We start from the raw sequence: 22535 nt of genomic DNA on the forward strand, positions 1-22535 counted from the left end.
GGAGACATGAATATGTACTTGGAATGGGCAGAGATTAATGATGCATTTGCTTACCTTTCCAATTCAACATCTTAACTTTGCAAGAATGTAGTGTAGTTCCTGAAGCGGTTTTACTCTATGCCTTAGCAGTATTTTGTTAACTAACTTGTGGGGTATAATTGCTAATGCAGATGCTGTAACTAACTTGTTAACTAATGTAGATGTAGATGATTCTGACCAACCACCACCAGATCGCTATCGCAACCAGTCTCTTAGCCTTCGAGCACAAGTCCAGGCATGGCAGCAATGGCTACACCTTCCTCAACAACAACGACACCCACAGTCACAACATCGTCAATGGATCATTAGACTGTGACGAGGAGGATAGATTGGATGAGGAATCAAATGCAACAGCTATTAGGAAATGCGCTGAAATTTAGCAAGCCATATCCATAGTAGCCACATTGTTTTTGCTGAGATAGAGTACAAGTATTTGGTTTATTTCATGGGCATATTTGCTACTGTCATTTTCTTGTTCCTGGGATCTGTGAAGGGGTTCAGTACTAAGCCCGAGCCTTGCAGATACGATCCAAAGCAAGAATGTGCCCCAACTCTCTTTACAGCAATTTTCACTACAGTTGCATTTATATTGGGAGCTTTGACGTCCATAGTGTCGGGATTTTTGGGCATGATGATCGCAACATATGCGAATGCTCGCACAACTTTGGAAGCCAGAAAAGGGATAGGCAAAGTATTCAAAATCGCCTTCCAATCAAGTTCGGCGATGGGTTTCTTACTTGCTGCTAATGGCCTCATAGTTTTATACATCACTATGAAATTGTTCCAGCTTTATTACAAGGACGATTGGGAGGGCCTTTTTGATGCGATCACTGGCTATGGGCTTGGATGCTCATCCGTGGCTCTATTTGAAAGGGTTGGAGGTGGAATCTATACCAAAACTGCGGATGTTGGAGCACATCTTGTTGGAAAAGTAGAAAGGAATATCCGAGAGGAGGATCCGCGAAATCCAGTGATCATTGCTGACAATGTGGGTGATAATGTGCACTACAACAAAAACGCTCCATAGACGCGCTTGTAGATGCAATATTTGAATTATGAAAAAAAAAAGTCGGGCGCGTTTATTAACGCGTCTATTTTCGTGTCTACAAAATCGCATCTAAAAGCGCGCTTATAGGCAGAAGGAGACACACACTTAGACGCGCCTATAGACACAGATATAAACACACTATAAAAAAGTGGATATATTCATATTGTGCGTCTATACACGCATGTATCTACGCATCTAAAACCGCGTTTACTCTGAAAGTTTTTGACGAGAGTAGACGCGCATTTATCCTGCAATTTAGATGCGCTGATAGACGTGCAAAACAGAGGTATGAAAAAAAACCAAATAACATGTGGCTTTGCATCACGCTCTCTGGTTTTTCTCCCCCCCATCAACATCAAATTATTGATGCCAGGAGGCATATTTCATGGTGGATTCCATGCCACGGTGGATTCCGTGAGGTTTTACGGTGGATTCCGTAAACTTTGATGACTGGGGCTCATACACAAAGTGGATTCTTTGTGCGAGAAGTTGATGGGGACGCCTGTCCTTTTTGGGCGTTTCATTAATTTAGTGTGTACATGGGTGATTCCATAGTGGGTGATTCCGCAAAATGCATATTAAATTAATAAACATTTATGAGTTTAGAGTGCGCACTCGTAATAAATTAAGGTTAGGATTTATTTCTAACCAGTTGATTTATTTATGTAGTTGAAGACTGCTAGGTATTCACTTTTGTCGGTTTAATTGTACTATTTTACTAACGATTGTGAATGCTTCAGTTGATGTGTAGAGATAGCAGCAGTGGCGGAGGAAAGCATTGGAGTCTAGCGAGTATTCGATCTATGGATTATATTTTGATAGGCGCCACGCCTATATTTTGTCATGTCTATTGAGGCATCGATTATTTATTATTATTTTGTATGCGCCCATGCGCACGGTTATCTTATTTCTATTTGGACATTGTATTGGGCGTGCCAGATTCTATGGGCACCGTCCATTAGGTTTATTCCTATTTTTGGCAAACTCAAAAGCTAAAAGCTTGTCATATTTTTGTAAATTGGACTATTATTGAGCATGAAGAAGAAATATACATAAAATACATGCTTTGTGAAGCGCTCACACAAGGCATGGGGGGAGATTGCACCCAATTGGTCTCTTGCTCTTGTCGTTCATGCTTTTTACCTTGTAACTTGTGCAAAAAGTAGAGTTCATTGTTCTTGGGGACCTTTCAGGATTCACTATGTGAGCATACAGCGACCGATCTGCGCACCAGTGGTATCAGAGCGGAGCTGAGATCAAGAGCTTCCAATCGCTACCCATCTCGTGCTAAGGGGGAGCTCCTGGAACGATCGGGCTCTACGGGCAATCTCGTCGTGAACCGTCGATACAGGCAGACTTCTGGCGATTAAGAACCCCTGTTTCTGTCATTACATCGCGAAGGACTGGGCTATACAGGCGGAGGACCACTCCTACATCTCCTTCAACAAGTCGTGGACAAACAGAGTTAAGCTCATAACCTCCATATCTAATTCTTTTCAAAAGCTTAGTGTTGAAGCTTAAAAGCTTTAAGAAGCTTAAAAATCTTCAAAATTCGTCATCGAGCTATGAGAGGATGCCCGAAAATCTCGCAACGGCAAAAAACGGCCCCCCCCCACGAAATCCGTTGATGTACTGAATATCAAGCTTTAAGCTTAATTCATTAAGCTTAGCTACCTAAGCAAGTCAATCCTGCAAGTCATCAAACTTCAGGCCACACACTACAGAAGTCAAGTTCTGCAAGTAATCTCTGATCAAGTTCTACAAGTCTCGTAAGTCGACTAAGTTCTGCAAGTCTGCAAGTCTGCAACTCTGCAACTCTACAAGTCACATAAGTTTGCAACTCTGCAAGTCAGACTAGTCAACTAGAGTCATAACTGACTTGTGCTCAAAACTCCTAGAAGGGCTGTTCCTGCGCAGAAACTCCGAACTGCAAAGTTGTTCATTGGAAAGTACTCTACCCATACGCAGGTTTGCTGAAGCATTTTCAGCATACGAAGAAGGATAAATCGCAGATTTTCTGAAGATTGAGAAAGCTATACCCAAAAACACATAAGCCTTGTATTCTCGAACTTGAGCTATACTCATCCCGCTAACTTGATTTTGAGTGAGAAAGGTCTTTTGAGTTTTACAGGATGACGGAACCACATATGGATGATCTTATGGCTGAAGGTGACCTATCTGAGCCTACGATGGAGCAAAAGCTGGACTTAGTCATGATGCAATTGGAAGAAGAACGAAGGGCTAGGCAATCATTGCAAGTGCAACTGGAAAAATTACAAAGAGCATCTACCGACAAAGAATAACCTCAAGTTGAAGATCTGATTCGACATACCATTGATGCCACTCTTGAAGCTCAAACCATCCGCAAGGAATCCAAGATAAGTAAAAGAAGTTTCAAATTCTGTACTTTCAATGGCATACAAGAAGGAAAGACTGTTCTAGCATTCATTAGTCAGTTTGATGACTATTTCCATGAGGAAACCTATGCAGAAAAAGATAAAATCAAGTGTGTTACTAATCATTTAGTAGACAGAGCATCACTTTGGTGGACTGTAGTATGCAAGAGCATAGATTGTCGTGCTACTTGGGAAGATTTCAAGAAGAAGTTCATGCAGAATTTCCTTCCACCACAATTTCATGAGAAAGCTATCAAGCAATGGGATCTTCTCCAACAACGCAATCGTGAGCCTATACCTCAGTATACAGAGCGTTTTTGGAATGCACTCCTCCAGCTACGCATGCTTGAAGACGTACCAGAGGTGACACATATGCGCAAGTATATGTCTGGACTCCTTGGGCATTACTACGCTGAAGTTAACATGTTCAAGCCTGCTACTCTTGAAGACGCCATTTCACTAGCTCACGACACTGTGTAAAATATTACACGGCGCAGCGAACAGAATCTGAGAAAGAGATAGAGAGTACACAACAGATAAGAGGAGAATCAGTAAATTCTTTAACTCCAAACAACTGATACAAAGATGGCTCTGTCCACCCGTGCGCTTCCACTGAGTGAAGCTTAGATGGCGATCTAGACAGAAGATAGGTGAAGAGCTTAAGGCTAGCTGGAACAACAACTCTGACTGGGTGAAAGATGAGTGTAAGATGGCTGCGAAGGGGTTTAGCTTTTATAGCCCGCGAAGGTCGTTAGGTCGGCCTGCTGACCGACCTACCATATGAGCCTCCACTAGTCGGCCAGGGAATATTCCAGGGAATATTCCCTTTACCATCGGGCCGGGGGCGCTGCCCCCGGACCCCCGCCAGGGGGGCCGCTGGCCCCCCTGGGACCCCCCAGCCAGGGGCCGCTTCCGCGGTCCCCGGACCCCTCAATAGGGGCCCCTTTTAACTCCCTTACCACGCAACTCAATGCAATGTGCCTCGAGTTGCTACCAGCTTAACCACTCCGTCTAACCCAAAGATTAGACCCACAACAGTCACCTTTTTGCCATCCGATCACATAGACCTCATCTGATATACAAGTCAGGACTCAACCAATGTCCGGGCTCACATTTGGCTTCTCCTCATAATGGGGGCCTTACAACTTTGAGCACCATGGATCATTGGCAGCACCTAATGAGGGTGGGGCATTGATCATATCTAACACCCCCCCTCAATGTCCACCCATAGGTGAACTATCTCCTCGGCCCAATGCCGAGTCTCTGAAGATGAACTTGAAGCAGATCCTTCGTAAGTGCTTTGGTGAAGATATCTGCTCCATTCTCCTCTGTTGGACAGTAGATCAATTCCACTATCCCATCCTCCATCAAATCACGCACATAGTGATACTGGATCTCTATATGTTTGGTGCGTGCATGAAACACTGGATTTTTGGCAATGGCGATGCAACTCTGATTGTCACATCTCAGCACAGTTGGTTCTTCATCCTGCACTCCCATATGCCATAGAATCCTTCTCAACCATACGGCCTCACATGCAGCAAAACAAGCTGCCTTGTACTCTGCTTCGGTAGAAGACAATGCCACTGTTGGTTGCTTCTTACTAATCCAAGAGAAAATTCCTGAACCCAAAGAGAAACAATAACCAGAAACTGACTTCCTGGAATCAATGTCTCCTGCCCAATCTGAGTCACAGTTCCCCACAAGAGAAGTTCCGAAACTGTATGTGATACCATAGTCAAGAGTTTTCTTCAAGTATCTGAGCACCCGCATCCCAGCCTTCCAATGACTCTCATGAGGTTTGTTTGAGAACCTGCTCAAAACACCAACAGCAAAACTGATATCTGGTCTGGTGTTACACAAGTAGATTAGACTGCCGACCAACCTCCTATACCTCCCAATGTCTGCTAGTGCTGATGTATCCTCAACGGATAACTTTACATTCACCTCCATAGGTGTAGCTATCTCCTTGCACTCGGTCATGCCAAATGCCTTCAAGATCTCCCATGCATACTTCTTCTGAGAGATGAAGATCTTTCCTGGCTCTTGCCAGACTTCAATCCCCAAACAATAGTGCAGCAAGCCCAAGTCTGTCATTTCAAACTCAAAACTCAAAGCCTTTCGAGTTTGGTTGATCATATCTTCATAGTCACCTGTAATAAGAAGGTCGTCCACATATAGGACAATCACTACAGACTTTTTACCATCCCTGTAAACATACAAGTTAGCATCTGAGGCACATCTTTTGAAGTTTAGGTTTAAAAAGAACCTATCTATCCGCTGGTACCATGCTCTGGGGGCTTGTTTCAGCCCATACAATGCCTTCTTCAGTTTACACACTTTGTTCTCAGAATGGGGGGCCTCAAACCCTGGTGGCTGAGCCACGTACACCTCCTCCTTGAGGTCACCATTTAAGAACGCTGACTTAACATCCATTTGGTACACTGGCCACTTCTTGTGGGCAGCCACTGCAAGTACCGTGCGAATAGTGGTCATTCTAGCAGTTGGGGCAAATGACTCTTGAAAATCAAACCCTTCAACTTGTGAAAATCCTTGGGCAACCAGTCTAGCTTTGTACTTTTCTAAGGTACCATCAGCCTTGTACTTTACCTTCCAGATCCACTTGGTGCCAATAATCTTCCGCTTTGCTGGCCGATCCACTAGCACCCAAGTGTCATTCTTCATTATGCTGTCATACTCCGCCTGCATAGCAGCCTTCCATGATGGATCTGCAAGTGCTTCTTCTAAGTCAGTTGGCTCCTTTACTTCTCTCATAATCTCAACCATCAAGGCCATGTTGACTATGTGAGCAGAAGCCCTCCTTTGCTCCTCTATTCTCTGAGACCTCCTTGGTCCGTCTGCCTTCTCCTCAACAGATGCAGGCATAGGATTATTGTGGTCATAGAGCTGCTTCACCCAGCGCGGCAATGGCTTTTCCGGTGGGGTGATGTCAGGTTGGTGAACTTTTTCCTCATCATCTGAAGATGATGCTTCCTCCTCCTTAAGGATAGGGATAGCTCTCGGGACAGGTTCATAGTGGACTACTTCTTCGCTTGATGATAAAGTGGAAGACCTTGCCTTCTCCTCCTCCACTGTATGCGGCTCCTCCTTGAACACCACATCACGGCTCGCGATGATCTTCTTTGCCTCTTGGTCATATAACTTGTAAGCCTTCTGCTCATCACTATAACCCAAGAAGATACATTTTCTGCTTTTTGGTTGTAACTTGTTTCTCTTCTCATCTGGAACATGTGCATAACATTCACATCCAAAAATTCTGAAATGTGAAACAGATGGTTTCTTACCAGTGTAAGCCTCATGAGGTGTTTTTCCCTTGAGAGCCTTTGTGTAGCTCCGATTTAGAATGTAGACTGCAGTATTAACAGCTTCAGCCCAAAAATGGTTAGGCAATCCCTTGCCCTTTAGCATGCATCTTGCCATCTCCACAATGGTACGATTCCTGCGTTCCACAACACCATTCTGCTGAGGTGTGTGAGGCGTCGTCAATTGACGCTTGATCCCTTTGCTCTTGCAAAAGCCTTCAAACTCCTTTGAGTTGAACTCACCACCACCATCTGTTCTAAATTTCTTCACACTTTTCCCTGTTTCATTCTCAACAAGTATTAGCCATTCTTTAAACTTACCAAAAGCTTGAGCCTTATCACGAAGGAAGTACACCCACATCTTCCTACTGTAGTCGTCGACAATCAACATAAAATAAGAAGATCCCCCCAAGGCCTGTGTAGGCATCTTACCACACAAGTCAGCATGCACCAACTCTAGAGGAGCATGTGCTCTATTCTTGCTTTCTTGTGGAAATGCCTTTCTCTGTTGCTTGCCCATCATACAAGCTTCACATGGTTCCTTCAATTCAGTTATTGTAGGTAGGTGAGCAACCATACCTTGCTTTTGCATCTCCTTCAATACTGCAAATCCGATGTGTCCAAACCTTTCATGCCAAAGCTTACTTGTGCCCACTCCAGCGGTGGCTGTAAGAGCACTTAGCTCATACAGGTTGTTCCTTCTTTCTCCTTTGCCAACAATTGTGCCAGCACTATCAATAATTTCTGCACCTGTCTTCTTGAACCTCACTTCATGACCAAGATCAGTTATGGCAGCAACTGATAAGAGATTTCTCCTGATTTCGGGAACATACAACACATTTGAAAGCTTTTTGACTTCACCATTTGCAGCAACAAAAGAAATAGTACCTGTGCCCGCAGCAGGGCATTTAGCATCATTTCCAACCGTCACAGTGATGGATTCTTGTAGAGGCTGCATAGAACTGTATAGACCTTTCTTGTTGGTCATGTGACGGGAGGCCCCACTATCCAACACCCAAGAGTCAGTGGTAGATTCTTCTTGCGCCGAGGAGCACACTTCCTCAATGGTCGCCATGAATAATTCCAACTCTGCTTCAGCCGTATTGGCTGTCTCTTTCCCTTTAGTTTTAAGGGTACCATTCTTTTCATCTGCCTTCTTGACACGACAATCTGCAATTGCATGTCCTTTCTTCTTACAGTAGAAGCACTCTCCTTGAAACTTCTTCTTGCCGCCCTTTTTCTTTTTGTCACCATCATTTTTGGTGGAGGAAACACCTTTGCCTTTTGCATTGGCAGAGAATGCAGCATCTCCATTGTTGCTTCCTTCTCGGGCTTTCAGCCTCAACTCCTCCTCCATTAATAATGCACAAAACTCCTCAAAAGTCAAAGCTTGAGGTCTCACCTGAGTATTAAGGGCAGTTACTAGTCCATCAAACTTTTGTGGACAAATCCGAAGACACCTCCGAGCTAGCTCTTCGCTAGTCTTTTGTATCCCAGCGCCAGCCATCTGGTCGCGCAGATTCTTAATCCGAGTGATGAATGCTTCAACCGTCTCTCCTTCAGCAAACTTCTCCGCTGCTAGTTGATTCTCCAAGTTTTGAATCCTTGTTTGGTTTCGTGTTTCATACTGACTCCTTAGTACATTCCAAGCCTCTGACGCTTTGGTTGTATGCTGAATCAGAGTCAAAACACTGTCAGAACAGCTTGTAACTAAGGCACACAATGCATCTGCATTCCTTCGTTTCCAAGCTCGTAGAAGATCTGCATTCGGAGGAATCATCACACTAGGATTTGATGGGTCGGGGGTAGGCTGTGGTTCTGCGTCAGTCCCCAGCACAGTCTCCAGAAGCTCATAAGAATCAAGGATAGTAGTAATTTTGAACTTCCACAAGGTGTAGTTTGTACCATCTAACTTGCCTTCGCTGAAGGTTGGTGGACGAATCCTCAGTGTTTGAATAGCCGGTACAGCAGCACCACCTCCTGCACCGCTTCCTGATGCGCCAGAACTGCTTCCCGGAGTCGACATCGTTTCTCTTTGCTGTTGAAGCCTTTGCCTCTTGCACGCTCTCCGATCTCTAGAGCCCCCTGGGCTCTGATACCATGTAAAATATTACACGGCGCAGCGAACAGAATCTGAGAAAGAGATAGAGAGTACACAACAGATAAGAGGAGAATCAGTAAATTCTTTAACTCCAAACAACTGATACAAAGATGGCTCTGTCCACCCGTGCGCTTCCACTGAGTGAAGCTTAGATGGCGATCTAGACAGAAGATAGGTGAAGAGCTTAAGGCTAGCTGGAACAACAACTCTGACTGGGTGAAAGATGAGTGTAAGATGGCTGCGAAGGGGTTTAGCTTTTATAGCCCGCGAAGGTCGTTAGGTCGGCCTGCTGACCGACCTACCATATGAGCCTCCACTAGTCGGCCAGGGAATATTCCAGGGAATATTCCCTTTACCATCGGGCCGGGGGCGCTGCCCCCGGACCCCCGCCAGGGGGGCCGCTGGCCCCCCTGGGACCCCCCAGCCAGGGGCCGCTTCCGCGGTCCCCGGACCCCTCAATAGGGGCCCCTTTTAACTCCCTTACCACGCAACTCAATGCAATGTGCCTCGAGTTGCTACCAGCTTAACCACTCCGTCTAACCCAAAGATTAGACCCACAACAGTCACCTTTTTGCCATCCGATCACATAGACCTCATCTGATATACAAGTCAGGACTCAACCAATGTCCGGGCTCACATTTGGCTTCTCCTCATAATGGGGGCCTTACAACTTTGAGCACCATGGATCATTGGCAGCACCTAATGAGGGTGGGGCATTGATCATATCTAACACACTGAAGATAAGCTACGAGGAAGAGACAGACGACCACAGCAATTCCAAGCCAATGGTAACTATGGATCTAAACAATTCAATTCCAATTTTAGAAGATTTAATCCAGGTCGTTTCTCTTCATCATCTTTCTGCAAAAATTGGGCAAAACCACTTGCATTACCATCCAATGTCAATCAAAACCCTAAGCCTATTCCACAACCAAATCCAAATGTACCTAGACTTCTCGCCATTGCAAACAATGTAACCAAAGCCAAGCCAATAATATGCTATAAATGCCACCAGCCTAGACATCTAGCAGCAAATTGTCATTCAAAGAAGCCACTAGCTCATATCAACTACCTTGGAGCAATGGACGAAGACGAACATGAAGATATGCCTGACTTCACTGAAGATGAGGATGACACTACTACTACTTCCGATACTTTACCAGGTATGCCTACTCCACATTCTTTATTGACTATGAAATGTTTGGTGCATGGAAAGGAAAAGACTATTTTGCATGATGACGGTAGTACTCATGATTTTATTTCAGCAAAATTAGTAAAGGAATGGAAGTTACAGACTGTACCTACGCATTATCGCATCCAAGCTGCATTTTTTAGGCACTAGGTATAATGGTACACAGGAAGTGCAAGACTTAGAGATTCAAATTGGTCAATACACTGAAAGAAAAAATTTTCTAGTTGTTTCATTACAATCGAGTGACATTATTTTAGGTATGCCTTGGCGTCACCAGCATAATCTAGATATAGATTATTCCACACACACTATGAATATTAATTTTCAAGGAAAACATATTATATTATATGGTATGCATGCATCTAATGTTTTTCCACTCCTTTCGCACACTCAAGCTAAACATGCATTACGCAAGAGTAGTAAATCTTATCTCATTTGGGTGAATGAACTGCAAGTAAAAGAAAATCATATGTACCCTAGGCATAAAGAATTTCTTGCATATTTTAAGGACTGTTTTGTAGAAGACCTACCACCAGGTTTACCTCCTTCACGTCCAGAAGACCATAAGATAGATTTGATCCCTGGCACACAACCACCTTGCAAAGCACCATATAGGCATAACCAGATAGAGCAAAAAGAAATCGAGAGTCAAGTTGAGGAATTACTAAATAGAGGTTTAATTTGACCTAGCAGTTCTCCATTCGGTACACCTATTCTGTTAGTCAAGAAAAAGAATAATACCTATCGTATGTGCATTGACTATCGAGCTTTAAATAAGATCACTGTAAAGAATAGGTATCCTATTCCTAGAGTCGATGACCTTATGGACAAACTGCAAGGCTCTGCAATATTTAGTAAAATTCAGGTGAGACTAGATAAGTCAAACATATTCAAGACTGCATTTAGAACACAGTTTGGTCATTACGAATTTTTAGTCATGCCATTTGGATTGACTAATGCACCTGCTACCTTTAGTAGAATGATGAACCGTATCTATTTGAAATATCAGTATTGTGTAATTGTCTTCTTTGATGATATTTTGGTGTTTAGTCAAAATGAGAAAGAACATTATGAGCATTTGTCATTGGTTTTTCAGTTATTGAAAGAAAATCCTGAAAAGAGTGAATTCTTTAAAAGAGAAATTGAGTATTTAGGTCATATTGTATCATCTGATGGAATTAAAGTTGATCCTAAGAAAATTGATGCAATATTGAATTGGCCTGTACCTAAAAAGGTGCATGAGTTATGCTCATTTTTTGGTCTTGCTAGTTTCTATAGGAAGTTTGTAGGTAATTTTTCATTACTTGCTTTACCATTAACCAAACTTCTCAAGAAAGGAATTGTTTATCAATGGACCGAAAATCAACATAAATCTTTTGACTTACTGAAACATGCATTAATCCATGCCCCTGTTCTACAGTTACCTTTTAATAGACCATTCTTTCTAGTAGTGATCGATGCTAGTGGATCAGGAATAGGAGCTGTACTTATGCAAGACAATCATCCTATAGCATATTCTAGTTGTAAGTTGAAACCCTTTGAGCTGAAATATTCCACATATGACAAAGAACTATTAGTAGTTGTACAAGCATTAAGACAGTGGAAACACTACTTAATGGGTTCAGAATTTATGATTAAGACCGATCAGCAAAGTATTAGACATTTACTTAGCCAATCCCAAATCTTTGACCGACATATCAAATGGGCCTCCTTTATTCAAAGTTTTCATCCTATCATTCAATACCAACCTGGAAAAGAAAATGTAGTGGCTGATGCATTGAGTAGAAGACCTGCCAATCATAATATTTCTGTCATATCTTTTGATTCTTTGATTGCTATGAAAGATACATATCACCAGGATATTACTTTTCATGCTGATTGGAATAAATTAGTTCAAAATAACTTCATTCCTATTGATTCATTGTCATATAATGATGGATTTATGTTTTATGAAAAGAGATTGTGTGTTACAATTCCATTCCGATCTTTTGTTTTGAATGAAATTCATTGTCCCCATATCAAGGTCATAGAGATATCATATCTACCTTACGTACATTAACTGAAGATTTTTATTGGCCGCATATGGATGCTAATGTATCTAACTTTCTTTCTGAATGTTTGATTTGTCAAAGAGTTAAGAGACATCATGGTAAACAATATGGATTACTTATGCCTTTGTCTATTCCATTTAAACCTTGGGAACAAATTTCTATGGATTTCATTACTGGTTTACCTAATACTAAATCTAACCATGATATGATTTGGACAGTTGTAGATAGATTTAGTAAACAAGCATATTTCATTCCATGTAAGAAAACTTTAACAGCATCACAAGCAGCACGATTGTTTTTGAAAACTGTTTTTACTAACCATGGATTGCCAAAAGTTATTATTTCAGATCGTGATTCTAGATTTTGTAACAATTTTTGGATTACTCTATTTGCTAATCTAGGCACAAAGATTGATTTCTCATCTACATTTCATCCAAAAACTAATGGACAAACAGAAGCCACTAACAGCACAATTTTAGATCTTTTACGTGCATATACTATTTCTAAATCACAGACATGGGACACACATTTGCATTTATTACAGTTTGCATATAACAATATACCGCACACATCTACAAAGAAAGCACCGTTTGAAGTGATTTATGGATATAGATTATCTACACTTGTTGCATCTTTATCAAATAGAATTCAAAGTGCTGATGATATTGCTAGTATGCATAATACTATTTTTGATGAGGTTAAAGATATGATTGCTAAAGCCCAGCAATCATATACCAAACAAGCCAACAAGAAAAGACAAGCCATGAATTTCAAAGTTGATGATTATGTTTGGCTGAGAGTAGAAAAACGTAGACTGCAAAGTGTAGACAGACATCCAATTGTCAAATTAGTCCCCCAGATTCTATGGACCATTTAGGATCATTCATAAAATTAATGACAATGCATTCAAGTTAGAATTACCACCTCATTGGAAAATTCACAACACATTTCACATTAGTTTATTGAGACCATTTAGAGGCCAATTACCTGTACACCCTGTTTATGAAAACCTACCTTTATTAGAGGAAGAGACTGAAATACTTGAACCAGAAGCTATCATAGACACTGACTTTATGACCTCTAGAACTGGCCGAAGGTATTCTAGATATCTAGTTAAATTTAAGAACCATCCTGTAGAGGAAGCACAATGGATGCACACTAGAGACTTAAATGCTTTCCCCACTCTGTTAGCTCCACATTGAGCTAATAGCCATTGAGGTCAATTGCTATCCCACCCCGGGGGTATGATGCCAGGAGGCATATTTCACGGTGGATTCCGTGCCACGGTGGATTCCATGAGGTTTTACGGTGGATTCCGTAAACTTTGATGACCGGGGCTCATACACAAAGTGGATTCTTTGTGCGAGAAGTTGATGGGGACGCCTGTCCTTTTCGGGTGTTTCATTAATTTAGTGTTTACATGGGTGATTCCATAGCGGGTGATTCCGCAAAATGCATATTAAATTAATAAACGTTTATTAGTTTAGAGTGCGCACTCGTAATAAATTAAGGTTAGGATTTATTTCTAACCAGTTGATTTATTTATGTAGCTGAAGAATACTAGGTATTCACTTTTGTCGGTTTAATTGTATTATTTTACTAACGATTGTGAATGCTTCAGTTGATGTGTAGAGATAGCAGCACTGGCGGAGGAAAGCATTGGAGTCTAGTGAGTATTCAATCTATGGATTATATTTTGATAAGCGCCATGCCTATATTTTGTCATGTCTATTGAGGCATCGACTATTTATTATTATTTTGTATGCGCCCATGCGCACGGTTATGTTATTTCTATTTGGACATTGTATTGGGCGTGCCAGATTCTATGGGCACCGTCCATTAGCTTTATTCCTATTTTTGTAAAAGCAAACTCAAAAGCTAAAAGCTTGTCATATTTTTGTAAATTGGGCTATTATTGAGCATGAAGAAGAAATATACATAAAATACATGCTTTGTGAAGCGCTCACACAAGGCATGGGGGGAGATTGCACCCAATTGGTCTCTTGCTCTTGTTGTTCATGCTTTTTACCTTGTAACTTGTGCAAAAAGTAGAGTTCATTGTTCTTGGGGACCTTTCGGGATTCACTACGTGAGCATACAACGACCGATCTGCGCACCAATTGTATACTTAGGGAAAACAGAGAAAGATTATTTCGAAGATTGGATACTGAAAACAAAACAATGTATGTAGCACACGAAATTTCATATATATAGATGAAACGTTTTTACATTATGAGTTCTAGTGCTTGTGACCTCAAGCATGGTCATGGTCACAAGCACAGCTGAAAGTAATACATATCAAAAATGAAAATTACAAGCCAAGGGGAGGCATGCATGCATGGGGCGCCTCTATATCTCCTTAGAAGAGGCATCATCATCGCTACCACCACCCCTTCTTGTGCCGTTGCCGTTGCCGCCACCTCTACTGCTAGTCCCCCCTTCTCTATCCTCAACTCAATCAAGGTTTGCCTACACAAAGGATTAAAGTATATAAATACCATTACAAACAATAAATCATATTGATCTATACTTTTCATGTAAAAAATAAAACATACCTCTTCTGGTGGTGGAATCTTCATGGCGCGATTATATTGCTCCTCTATGATGAGTCCCTCCTCGTAGAAATGCTGCCAAGTGGACGCCCGGTTATGACCTCGATGGTAGTCTACCTCTCTAGGAGTAGGCATCCTACCAACGATATGGAACTACAAAACAATTTGAACATACAACGTATTAAAACACACTACATAATGAAGTGAAACAAATTACAAAATTTAATTTAAAAAAAGAAATCAAATAATACTTACAAACTCAGCCTCCCATGACTCCCTGCCACCCGATCCATAATGCGACGATCCCATGGTTGCCATCTGGATACCTTGTGCCTCTGCATGCTGGCGACTTGTCATTTTCTCCATTGCTCTCTTCTTGGCCTCTTTCCACTCATTGCGGTGGCAATTGGGTGGTTGGCCATATCCAGGGCGCCCCTGCTCTTGTCTCCGCAATGACTCCTTGGCGCGCGTCATAAGGTGAGACCTCTTGTTATGAAGCGCATCTCTCACCTTTGACCGTCCCTAATCATCTGAGAATCGTGAATTCTCGGGATTAGGGTACCTTTTATGTACTGCCCGTAGCACCTCTTGCCACAAACCATTTTTTTGGTGCTTGAAGGGAATCATGCAATCTTTGTATGTGGCATGCACGACACTCCTCAAGTGGGCTATCACTTCCCTCCCCTCGAAGTCATGCAAGATACCACCAACATCAGTGATAGAGTAGTACATTTGTGGAGGCTCACCTCTCTCATTTTCTGGTGAGGGTGATCGAGAGCCACCACCTAGGCAACCCCCACAAAGCCCTCGACCTCCTCATCCTCCCACATCACTCTCCCTCCTCCCTCGACGTGCACTACCCTCTACCTCACTCGATACACGTGCCTCTGCAGATGTACATGCTTTGACCGATCCATGTACCTCAGCTAATCCCTGTGTAGGCAAAGATGTGATAGGTGTCCCAGACATCACACTGAAAACCTCATCTGCAAATGGGAGGGCGCCCAAGATAATTGGTCATCTCCCCCATGAATTGCTCCTTGTTGAATGGGGTGCTGGAGGATCCAGGATTCCACATCTACACAAGAAAAATCATATTACCCTGTGTAGATAAAACATGTTATATACAGCGTCTATATTACATACAACGTCTATACCTGCGTCTCTATGCGCGTCTATACCCGCGTCTATGTGGACATCTGTCAGCACGTGTATCCTCACGTGTACACTGCAGAGCACACACGCCCGCACACACGCTCAAAGATGCATCCCAGAGAAACGTTTTTCGCGTCTATATCTGTGTCTACACTGAGATGTAGACACGCTATCAGACGCGCTTGGTCGGCTGATTTTAGCAGACGACTGCCATTATTGTTTTACAAAATGCAATACATAATGAAATCACAAATCCTAAATACAGAAACAGAGCAGAGAGAGGAAGATAGAAAGAAAGAGAGAGAGAGAGAGAGAGAGGGAGAGACTCACCTTGGGTGTTTGGTGTGGCGGGTGGTGGCGCTTCTTCCTTCTCCTTCTTCCTCTCCTTGGTAAGTTACCCTTCCTTGATGCTTGCTTGCTTGCTTGCTGCTTCTTCTTGTTCTCCTCTCTCTTGTTCTCTCTTTCTTCCTCTCCTTGGATTTCCTTTTTCCCTTCTTGTGTGTTTGAAATGAAAGAAGAGCTAAGTCATGAGGAGGTGAGGCATGAAAAGACTAGGTGAGGCATGAAGAGACTGCATGTCGGCTAAACTCAAGCTTCAGAACCGCAAAAAACATAGGAAAGGAAAGGCGTAGTTTGAAAAGAAATGATTTAGTATGATTTGAATTTTGACGTGAGCGTCTATTTTTGCGTGTATAAGCGCATCTATTTGTGCGGATATATAGACGCAAAGTGCGCATCTATTTACACGCACATTTACACGTGTATATAGACACTGTGATAGATGCGGCCGACTTTGTGCGTCTATGCCTCGTTTTTGTTGTAGTGGTGGGAGATATTGCTGGAATGGGTTCAGATTTGTTTGGCTCCTTTGCTGAAGCTTCTTGCACAGCTCTTGTTGTGGCTTCCATGTCATCATTTGGCAGAAATTATGACTTCACTGCTATGTGCTTCCCTATACTCATTAGCTCTATGGGCATTGTGGTGTGCCTCATCACAACCTTGTTCGCAAATGATGTGTTCGAGATCTCAAATCTAAGGGATATTGAATCTACACCGAACTAATATCCACCATCTTAATGACATTCGGTGCAGCTTTTGTTTGTTTGTTGGCACTACCATCCACGTTTTACATATATGATCCTAACGGTGGTGCAAAGATGGTTCAAAACTGGAAACTATTTTTTTGCGTTGAAGTAGGGCTTTGGGCAGGGTTGGTAATTGGCTACGTTACAAAGTATTTCACCAGCAATACATACAGACTAGTCCAGGTTGTTGCTGATTCTTGCGGGACAGGAGCTGCTACCAATGTCATCTTTGGTTTGGCACTTGGCTACAAGTATGTAATTGTTCCAATATTTGCTATTGATGTTTCCATCTATGTCAGCCATACCCTAGCAGCCATGTACGGGATCACAGTTGTAGCTCTTGGAATGCTTTGTACCATTGCCACCTGTTACCCATAGATGCATATGGTCCCATAAGTGATAATGCTGGTATTGCAACCGGTCTCTGGATGACCATGATACTTCTTACACATCTCTCCACAAGAAGCGTAGCCGTAGTATAGACTATGAGGCCATGAAGGCTTTCAAGATGGACAGATTCCTCAACCATAGGACTTCTTCAAAGTCCAGCTTGCGGCATTAACAGGCCCCAGTTGACAGTACTTTGGGAAAGCGCTTTCTCAGATTGGTCTCCGTGATCCGCACTTTGGGGGAGCGCTTTCTCAAATTAGAAGGGATGAAACTGCAGATGCAGAGAGAGTCTGAGTGATTTCGTGATGATCTGGAGGCCAGGTGTACAAAGATGTTCCTAGAGTCCCAGAAGCAGATTGCTGAGATGTTTGCTTGGGCTCTGAGCAGCAGTAAGAAAACTAATGAGCTCTTGCTGATGATTGTCGGTATTTTGTTCATCATTTGATTATTCTAAATGTTTCTTTCTTCCAGCTGATTTTTGGCTCTTCATGCTACATTTCATATCATTTCATCTATATTACAGCTAATGCGCTGAAATTATTCCACGCTTTGTTTATAAGAAATGTTTCGAGCTGATGGGATGATATTTCATTTCATTCTTATTCCAGCTGTTGAAATGTTCCAGCTGATGTTTCATTATTATTCCAGCTGCTGAGTTGTTCTAGCTGATGTTTCATTGTTTCCAGTTGTTGTTTGTCTATTTTCAGTTGATTCGTCTGTTCAAGCTTATGTTTATTCTACTTGATGTTTTATCTATTCTAGCTAAGGAGCTGATGTTACAGCTAATGTGTGCTCACTTGATGCACTTCTGGGGTTCCACTTCCGGTGTCCCGTGTCTCTCTTTTCTTCTCTCTTCCTCCGTTCCTCGTCTCCCTCGCGCACTATTCAACAGGAAGTCTGTAAGATGCTTCAAACCAAAAGGAGAAGTTGGTGAGCCCATAAAAGTATGAACAATGAATTCCTTGTTTTCACCTGCTCAATTTACTATCAGATGGTGTAAAGAACATGGCAAAAAAGGTATGCATGTTTTGATGTTTTACAAATGTCTCTTATGTTTCTAAACTTTGGTTTATTATGTGTACATAAAGGTAACAAACTCACAAATGATGGTACAAGAGATAATGGAACAATGAAAGCTAAGGAGGTCATTGGCCCTAATGTCTCTTCAAATCACGATACAGGTATATGTCTTTATTTCTACTAAACTTTGAAAATTAAAATTTGTACATATTTTACATCTTGCTTTATTAGGTGATTCATTTTGAGATTAACTAGCTTTAATTAGTCTCTTTGTCTAATTTAAAATGTTCATAGTTATTCATATTTTAAAACATTGAGTAATTGTGTGTATTTATATAAATATAGATTAAAGAACAAAAAAAGGTGGGAAAAGAGGTAATGTAAGAAAGGGAGATCAGAAGGTTACTTGCAATAATGTTTCTTCAAGTCAAGATACAAGTACCAACTTTAAGGATCAAAAACTTGTACAAATTTGGTGACCCAAATTGATACAAAATATCTAATTACTTTCTTTTGTGTTATTGAAATTTTTCATAACCTTGTATTATCATGAGCTTTGGTTAACTCTATGTATATATAGGTAAACAAGTTACTAAAGATGACACAAGAGACAATACAAGAAAGGAAGACATTGAGATTACTTGCCTTAACACTTCTTCAAGCCAAGAATCGGGTATTACCAGCTTTCTTATGTTCATAATGAGTCATTTTTTGAAATGGTTATACTAACTAATGATATTTGATCACTTGAGTATCAATAGGAGTGATACGCATACCATCATATGATGATATCTATCGGCCACCCATGTTGAAATTTAGAGAAGAGGGTAGACAAACATTTATCACTTTGCAACATATTGAAGATTTAAGGGATAAAACAATCAAGGCACACATGTTGCTTAATTAGTTTTTAGTTCTATGCTCCTTTAAAATTATTTTCATTTTTCTTTTGGTTGCTAGAAGTAGATGTTGATGTCTTAATTTGTTTAATCTATTTTGATCATTAGATGTATGTTATTGATCCTTACTTAGAAATGATGACATTCTCTATATAATTTTCTAGTTAAAATTTTATTGTGCAATTTCCTGTTTGATATTAGCATGTCTAAGAGGAAGGGCAAAGTAGATAAAGTGATAAGGAAAAAAGAGAATTTCCATGGAATTCCCTAGTTGAAAGTACATATAAGTAGGGAATGTAAAAAATAGGAAAAATGAGAGATTTCCTAGTGAGAGTACCTAGGGAATCACCTCTAGAAAATTTTTCCTATATATGAAATATTTCCTATATAGGAATTATTCCCTACATAGAAAATTTTGTATTTTTCTATGTAGGAAATATTTCCTACATAGGAAAGGTCTTATGTGATTCCCTACTTATTCTCACCAGGAAATGTCCCATTTTCCCTAGTTTTTACTTTTTCCACTTATATGTATTTTCAACTAGGGAATTCCATTGGGAATTCTCTTTTTTTCCTATATGGGGATCGATTAAAATTTCCTTGTGTTAGTATAAATCTTTCCTCAACAACAATATTGAATACCTTATGCATAACCTTGGTTTCTACAAGACACCTGGATTTTTCGTTTTAAAGAAGAGTAATCAAATTTTATAATTTGCATGCCTGATAGAACAAAGCTAACTAATTAGCACCTCCATTGCATATATGTCTTGCTCAATGCTAGCCTCTGTTGAGATATCGAGCTCCACTCGTGATATGCCAAGGTGACCGTTGTGCATTTATGTCACCGATGTGTTAGTTGCAGATGCAGTTGGTACACCGCCCATGAATAATAGCTAGATGACAGCTATCCTTATCTACTCTAGTTCGTGGCTCATTTAGTATGCCACCTTAGTTAGTTAAGTTTGGTTTTGAGACCCATATATAGGGTTCTTCTATTTCTTTGTACTTGACTCCTTTTTGGCTTACACAACTAAGAAGAGGAAAACTGTTTTCAGCCTCCACCTTTGTGTGTATTCCCCCATTGTGCAAGCAAGAAAGCTACAAGTGAGACTCCTTCCTTCTCTCCCACAATCTTCACAGCCTCATCATTCAGATCATAATATGCAATAATTTACTGAGGAGGTGGTGGTGGCCCAAAAGAGATATGTCCTCTCCCTTCTTCTAGTCTTGATTGTCCGTCTACCTCATTGCCTCTTCATCCTACTATGACATCCTTGACAACTATCACTCTCAAGAGATATCAATTGGGACACTCAAGTCTAACTAACCCTGCATCCTTCTCCCTCTTTTAAGATAGCAAGAATACAAGACTAGCTTGGAGGAGTAGTAAACTCAAACATCTTACCTCCTCATGTTATATTGTGAAAGTTTGAGTGCTTGAACATGATTTCACCACCAAAACAAAACGATCCAATGTTTTGCTCCTTCGCATCTACTAGAAGCACACCACCAATCAAAAAAGCTAATAAAGAAGAAGAAGAAGAGTAAGGAAATGAAATAGAGCTTCATCTTCGGTCGGCCAATACATGAATCACACACACATAGACACACACACACACACACTCTCTCTCTCTCTCTCTCTCTCTCTCTCTCTCTCTCTCTCTCTCTCTCCCTCTCCCTCTCTCTGTGTCAATAATGAAGACAAGATGATAAAATATAACATAATGGTTCTCAAGCATTGCACTTATAGAACTTTGGCAGCATGGATGCACCAGAAGGGTAAATACAACTAAGAGCTCCCATCCTTATCTAGACCAAAATTAGGGTTAGGGGTGGGACACTTCTTTATGGTGGCACCTTGTTTGCATTTCAAAGATTGTAGTTCTTTTAGGTTTAGAGTTTGCACAACTGTGAATTACAGTTTCCACCCTCTCCTGCCTAATAGCCCTAAATTTTATGCCAAAAAAAGGTAAATATGTAGTCTCTATTTAAAAAAATTCATGCATTTTGGATTTGTACTTCCTTTAATATGTGCTATCATTGTTAAATTCTTTGAAATTTGCCAGGGTATTTAATGGGTTAATATTGCAAAGCCATGAGCATGAGAAATTGTGTGTGTAACTTGCAAAAGTTGAAAGGTTTTAATACTTCCCATGTCTAGTCAAAGCATCCCGTTAAAGCATGTCACACTTTGAGTAAGAATAGACCTAATAACTAATGATATGTTTGATATGTTGTTATCCTGTGTGTGACTTATATAGAGCTTGGGAAAATTATCGTATTTTTGGGTAAGATGATTCCTTGCCTATAAGGTATAGAAATGAAAATTTGCGGTTGGGGGGTTGATTTTCGTGTAGTTGTCATAGTTATCATAAGCCAAAACTACTCCTTGAAAGTGTCCACTTGGTTTTTCACGCATATGATCTATTGTATTTACTGTATGCGTACATTTGGAAAATTGTGTCCTACTGTGAGTAGATAGGTCTTTAAAGAGGGATGCATTCTTTCAATTACATAGTATTATCATTCGATCTCTGTATCCCTAGTTTATGAAAGAATAGTCCACTACATTATAGTTTTCTATATATGGGCTTTTAATTAAAATAGCTCTCTTAAAGATCTTCAAGTTTGTGCATACTATGTGTAGTGGTTTGCTACAAGTAGATATTCACCATTCTACAAAAGTAATTTTTGTTTGAATGGATTCCCCAACTTAAATGAAATATGAGAAGCTTCACAAATTCACTATGGAATATTGTGGAGATTGACAACAAATAGATGTAACACTACTTGTGATTTCAACTAATCAGTATTTTGGATAAATTTGCAACTTTTACAACGAGATGAGATAGAATATAGATATTCCACATTGAGTAATAACAAGTAATAATGTGATTAATATGAGGCTTCATTCATGGAAGAATTTGTACAGCTCCTTTGTAGGGTAGGCTACCAACCATGCTTAGATGAGTCGTCATATATGTCTTCACTATTTAAGAAGAGTTGTAGAGTCACGTTAGTTGATGAGATCATCGCTAGAGTAAGCTCTATAGCGTAGAGTACATAGGGTCCAAGTAATGATTGCAAAGAGGGTGTCGTTAGTAGCCTCAACATAGCTTTGCAAGGATGGATTCCATGTAATGATGTCGTGAGATAATTGTATATGATCCTTGTCCCTGTCCTTGATCATAGCACAAGCTTGAGAGAGAGCTTCTTGGAAGCCCATGATCTTGTGAGTTGGGCAAGAAACCATTCGGTCATTCTGATAGTGCAATATTGTG

General features: G+C 40.9%; 1 pseudogene; it reads left to right on the forward strand.

Annotated features, from left to right (window-relative positions):
* The first annotated feature begins 206 nt into the window (after positions 1-206).
* Positions 207-17424, forward strand: LOC148022518 (pyrophosphate-energized vacuolar membrane proton pump 1 pseudogene; annotated as a pseudogene).
* The last annotated feature ends 5111 nt before the right edge of the window (positions 17425-22535 follow it).

Source organism: Lygodium microphyllum, chromosome 16 (genome assembly GCF_053477565.2).
Source record: "Lygodium microphyllum isolate KBCC chromosome 16, Lygodium_microphyllum_v1.1.10, whole genome shotgun sequence".
NCBI lineage: Eukaryota > Viridiplantae > Streptophyta > Polypodiopsida > Schizaeales > Lygodiaceae > Lygodium > Lygodium microphyllum.